Source organism: Salvia miltiorrhiza, chromosome 8 (genome assembly GCF_028751815.1).
Source record: "Salvia miltiorrhiza cultivar Shanhuang (shh) chromosome 8, IMPLAD_Smil_shh, whole genome shotgun sequence".
Taxonomy (NCBI): domain Eukaryota; kingdom Viridiplantae; phylum Streptophyta; class Magnoliopsida; order Lamiales; family Lamiaceae; genus Salvia; species Salvia miltiorrhiza.
In genome coordinates this window covers 52,248,994-52,254,975 of record NC_080394.1, presented here as the reverse complement: position 1 = coordinate 52,254,975, position 5,982 = coordinate 52,248,994, and the positions used below count along the sequence as shown (strand labels likewise).

Below are 5,982 nucleotides of genomic sequence, written 5' to 3'. Positions count from 1 at the left end.
GTAGATTTTCTTGAGACCTAGCGGAGATAGAGAATTTATTAATCTACGATCGTTGCTGCTCTAGCGAAAGTAATTGATTAATTAAGTGACCTCTCATCATAACTGGATTAAACTGGTACATAGGATTAATAGACTAATTGCATAGATTTAGTTAATGAAATTACTACCCTAGGATCAGTTGTCTTTTAATATTTGATTTTTCCTACGATCTTTTAATTATTGTTATTTGCGCTTTAGTTTAAGTTAATCAAACCTTCCTACCTTCGTTTGCCTGAATATTACTAGAGTTTAGTTAGGATTACTTAGAGTGATTCGTTATAATAGTCCCTGTGGATACGATACTCGGTTACTTTTTACTTGCTACAATTACCTATGTTGGTTGCAGTTTTTGTAGCTATAAAATTAGTGATCAGTAACCAGAGAAGCCGTTCAGAGGGAAGCTAACCAGAGGAACCACAAACACTTCAACAGAAAATAAGCAGTAATGGCAGAGCAATGGCAGAGCAACCACGAAAAGAAGAAGCAAGCAATGGCAGAGCAACAGAATAACATGGACCTTGAAACTCTTGTGCGAGCCGTGACAAACCTTCAGAGGCAACTAGATGAAGAGAGAGAGGAGAACAGGCGCAACCGGGCTCCTCCACCAGAGCCACCACTCAATCACATGTATCAGCCTCGGGTTGATCAATTTCAAGGAGGCAGATGGGGACCAACTGTGCAGGCTACCACGTTCGAGCTGAAACCGGGATTGATAAACATGGTGCAAGCTGAACAGTTTAGTGGAACGGTTTCTGAAAACCCGCATGCTCACATCACTCAGTTTTTAGATATCTGCGACATTATTAAGCAGAATGGAGTGCCACCAGATGCCATCAGAATGAAGATGTTTGGATTCTCTCTCAGGGACAGAGCGAAGGAGTGGTTCAAAAATTTGGACAGAGGTGCTATTACTGGATGGGAGGATTTATGTAGAGCTTTCCTAGCAAAATACTTTCCTACTTCTAAAGCTCAGAAAATCATTGCAGAGATTTCTCACTTTTCCCAGCTAGGAGATGAGACCATTCATGATGCCAGGGAAAGATTTCAAGAGCTGCTAAGGAACTGCCCACAACATGGTTTCACAGAGGATCAGCAAATCATTCACTTTTATAATGGTTTGACTGGTCTGACAAAAAGTATGGTGGATGCTACTGCAGGTGGATGTCTTCTCCATAGAAATACAAAGGAGGCTTATCGTGTGATAGAAGAGATGGCCTCCAACAGTTATCAATGGCCGAATGACAGAAATTCTACGAGAAGAATTGCAGCTGTAAACGAGGAGAGAGATGATTTTAAGGAGAAATACGAAGCTCTTCAAAAGCAGTATGAGTTGGAGAGAAAAGCACTGCTAGCTAAAATTCCTCAGCAGCCGAGATTATCTGATGTGTCGCAATTTGAAGATGCTAATTATGTCCAGCGGCAGTACCAATTCAATAGACCAAACTATCAGGGACATCAGGATGGAAATCCACCGTATCATCCCAATAATAGGAATCATCCAAATTTTTCCTATTCAAATCCCAACAATGCTTTGCAGCCTCCACCTGGATTTTCTGTGTCTAGCGGAGGAGTTATAAATGAACCAAAGAAGGGATCAATGGAGGATATGATGCAGCAGGTGTTAGCAGAAGTGTCTAGCATGAAGACAACTGTTAATACAAGGATGACCAATTTGGAGTCTCAAGTGGGTCATATTGGAAATAATTTTTCAGCACTGTCCAAGCAAGTGCAGATGTTGGAAACTCAAGTTGGTCAGATGGCCAACCAAGCAGCTGCGCAGCATAAGTCGGGCCAATTCCCGAGCAACACTAATGTCAATCCAAAGGGCCAATGCAATGCTATTTTCGATGGCACTCTGTCTCCAAAAGATAGGAGAATGAGCAAGGAGAACGAACAACCAAGTGAGGAACCATACAAATCTCCTATTCCACTTAGGGAATACATCCCAAAGGTTCCATTCCCCCGTAGCCTGATGAAGAGGGAGGTGCTTGAAGAGCAATGTGCTGTGAAGCCGAGCAAAAAGGTGGATGCCAAGGAAATCAATATCAGCGGGATCATCCAGAGAAGCGGGACTCAGCAGCTGGATCATCCAGAGCAGCGGGATCATCCGGAGCAGCGGGATCATCCAAAGCTGCAGGACGGCAAGGATGCCAAGGAAATCAAGCTGGAGATCTCCCATTGCAAGAATGAGAAAAAAGTTGCCAATCCTGAGGAAACAGAGCATAGACGCATAGTGGATGAGCTAGAGAGGCTACTTGAAGAATCAGACCAGCGTGCATAGCCTCAAACTCTCTCAAAATTGCAGGATCCCAAGGATAAAGAAGAAAAGACAGTTGTTCACACCAAGAAGATGGGTGATGAGGATAGGAAAATCTCACAGGCAAAAGCTGTGTGCACTGAGCTGCCAATGAAGCTACTTTCGAAGAAGAAAGATCTGGGTAGTTTCACCATTGAGTACGAAATAGGAGGAGAGCTCTTTCCCGAAGCTCTTTGCGATTTAGGGGCTAGTGTTAATGTGATGCCCATCTCTGTTTTCAAGCGGTTGGGAATTGGAGATCTCAAGCCGACCTCGATGGAGATTCAAATGGCGGATAGATCAAAAGTGAAGCCGAGAGGAAAGCTTGAAGACATCTTTGTGAAGGTTGACAAGCTCGTCTTCCCTACGGATTTCTTGGTCCTCGATATTCCTGAAGATGCAAATCCGCCATTGATTCTTGGTCGATCATTCTTAGCTACGGGAAGGGCTATGATAGATGTGCCCAATGGAAGCGTCGTTTTTCACGCAGCTGATGCGCATGAGTCCTCTGTCTCTGTTCGTGTCAGGCGGTCTGTCACACCCGCAGCATTTGATGTTCATTGAGACCATGAGGTATCGTCGAGCTCTAGACGTTAAATTAAGTACTTGTTGGGAGGTAACCAAACCGTTTTTGTTCTGTTTTTCTTTCTTTCAGTTTCGTTTTGTTTCTTGTTATTTTGTTGTTTTGTTTGGGTTTTTTGTGCGGTGTTGAGCTTGGAAGTTGCGAGGACTCACGCTTTGTTCATACTACCGCCGTGGGCATGTGTTTTCTCTGCCATATTTCTGGAGGTTTTCATGTTCCCAGCGCAGCCTTTTCTACTCTTCGCTGCCCTACCCAGCGCCGCCATTCTCCCCTCTGCAACAAACCCTCTGCAACGAACCCTCTGCAACAGACCGCAAATCCCCCTCTTCACCGCCTCTCACGATGATTCTGTTTGTCAGTGCCGATAATCAGGGATGTTTTCTCACTCTTTTTCTTTTATGCCCTGAGGACATGGCATGCTTTAAGTGTGGGGGGGGGGTGTTTTGTTGCTTATATTTTTCAAAAATTGGGTGAGATCCATCCTTCTATGCTTAGTTTTTGGTCTCGAATCTTGCTAATTTTTATGAATTTGTGGAAGAGAAGATGGTTTTCAATGTGCATTTCGGGTTTGTGTTTGTTTGGTGGTTATTCTTATTTTACTTTTAATATATGTTTCTTGATTGTGCAAAGAATTATGAGTATTGTTGCAACACTTTTGTAAGTTAGTAAAAGGTGATTTGTCCGGTAGATGCTAGAAGGAGTGTTGTCATTGTGATTGCCTACGATCGTATCTTATCTGTGAAAATGTTGGACGAATTGCCAACTCTAAAATTGCCAACTCTAAAACATCTGGCCTGTTCTGAAAAAGTGGCAGCTCTGAGTCTCTGCTCCTCTAGTCTAACTATGAGCATGGGAAACCACGTGAAAAGACTTTGGATTACATCCAAATGGTTTTATTTCATGAATTATGGCTCAACTGTCGAATATCTCAAGCACACAAAGTGTGAAAATTGGTGATATTGATTATAAAGGCGATCACATTAGGGAATTCACTTCTAGCGGAGAATTGGGTCTGATCGAATTACTTGCATTACTCTTTTGTTGCTCCTTAAACTTTGAGTTACTTGCATGACCAAGAGATGTGTGTTGATTGTAAAGTTTTGAATTGACTTTGTGAATGTTTGGATGGAAATTAACATTGTTGAAATCAATCTCTTCCTAGGATTCATATAGATTTTGCTTGAGGACAAGCAAAAGGCTAAGTGTGGGGGAGTTGATTTATGCTTAAATTGCTCTATTTTCAAGGGTTTGTATGTGCGTATTTTAAGATAATCTTCTGGAAATTGGTGCATTTTATGGTGTATTTTATGCTTTGCAGGAGATTTAGGCTTTCGAGATGGAAAAATGCAATTTTGGAGAATTTTGTATGAATTTGGCATTTTCTAGGTGTTCTGGTCTCCAGAGCAGAGGAACTGACATCTCCAGAGCAGAGAAGCGTCAGCATCAGAGAAGTAAAGCCCAGCGCTCGAAAGTGCCAGAGGAATCAATCTCCAGAGCAGCGGAACCAAGTCAGAAGTGAAGTCAGAGCAGAGAAACCAATCGCCAGAGAAATCAATTGTCAGAGCAGAGGAATCGAACGCCAGAGCAGCAAAATGACTTCCAGAGGAATCGAACTCCATAGAAATCAAAAGGCCAGAGCAGAGAAGTCGAGCGGTCAAGCCAGAGGAACCGAATGCCAGAGCAGCGAAGTGAATCACCAGAGAAACCGAGAGTCAGATGAATCAAGTGCGCCAGAGCGGAAGTCGTTTCTCTGGCGAGAGCCGCGAATTCGGCCAGAATGGAGATGACTTGCAGCGCGTGTCACAGCCGGAGAGTTGCCTTATCTTGCACGATTCTATTACCTTTAGAATTCTACTTTGCATGGCAACTTCCATGGTGATCGAAGGAAATCTGAAAACTATAAATAGGTCCTCTTTTGACCTATTCAAAAAGACCCCGAACATTCATATTTCAGTTTTATAGCTTTAGAATATTTTAGCTTTCCAGTTTTCAAGGCTTGGATCAAGATTGAAGATTCAAGCCGCTACATTCGTTTTCATTCGGTTTTTATACAATTTGTTTTTACAATTGCGTTCAATTTAATTATGTTTATGTTTTATTTTATTATGTCTGGCTAGTTTCCTTTAGCTGATTCTAGGGCTTGTAAATAGTTGATTGAATTTATGTGATTTATTTGTTAATACCTTTGTGCCTTCCAATTTATGATTCATAATTCCTGGTGCTTAATTTCTTGTGAATTATCTGATCAATAGTTTGCATGTTTAGCTATTCGGTTTGAGACCTAGCGGAGATAACTGTTTAGCGGATTCAGGAATGTATGATATGATTTTAACCTTGAGACATAGCGGAGATAGGTGGATCATAGGGAGCTATTCTTAGGAGCTATTGGGAGTTAGTAGATTTTCTTGAGACCTAGCGGAGATAGAGAATTTATTAATCTACGATCGTTGCTGCTCTAGCGAGAGTAATTGATTAATCAAGTGACCTCTCATCATAACTGGATTAAACTGGTACATAGGATTAATAGACTAATTGCATAGATTTAGTTAATGAAATTACTACCCTAGGATCAGTTGTCTTTTAATATTTGATTTTTCCTACGATCTTTTAATTATTGTTATTTGCGCTTTAGTTTAAGTTAATCAAACCTTCCTACCTTCGTTTGCCTGAATATTACTAGAGTTTAGTTAGGATTACTTAGAGTGATTCGTTATAATAGTCCATGTGGATACGATACTCGGTTACTTTTTACTTGCTACAATTACCTGTGTTGGTTGCAGTTTTTGTAGCTATAAAATTAGTGATCAGTAACCAGAGAAGCCATTCAGAGGGAAGCTAACCAGAGGAACCACAAACACTTCAACAGAAAATAAGAGTTCCACTCTATACAAAAGTTCGATTTGACTGGGCCGGAGCCCTAGAAACTGACAAGCATTTAATGACATGTCCAAGGCAAAAATCCAGAGCGGACACCCCACGCTGGGTAAAATCCAAATAATTGAGTATAGACCATGAGAATACTCAATTAGACAGGGGGGGAGTAGCTGATGAGGAGTAAAGTATG

At 41.5% G+C, this 5,982-nt stretch overlaps 1 non-coding gene across 1 annotated transcript; it reads right to left on the bottom strand.

Annotated features, from left to right (window-relative positions):
* Positions 1–1,012: 1,012 nt before the first annotated feature.
* On the bottom strand, positions 1,013–1,119 carry LOC131002097 (small nucleolar RNA R71). The gene has a single exon (XR_009094175.1). It is a non-coding gene; the product is annotated as a small nucleolar RNA R71 (small nucleolar RNA).
* Between the last annotated feature and the right edge of the window lie 4,863 nt (positions 1,120–5,982).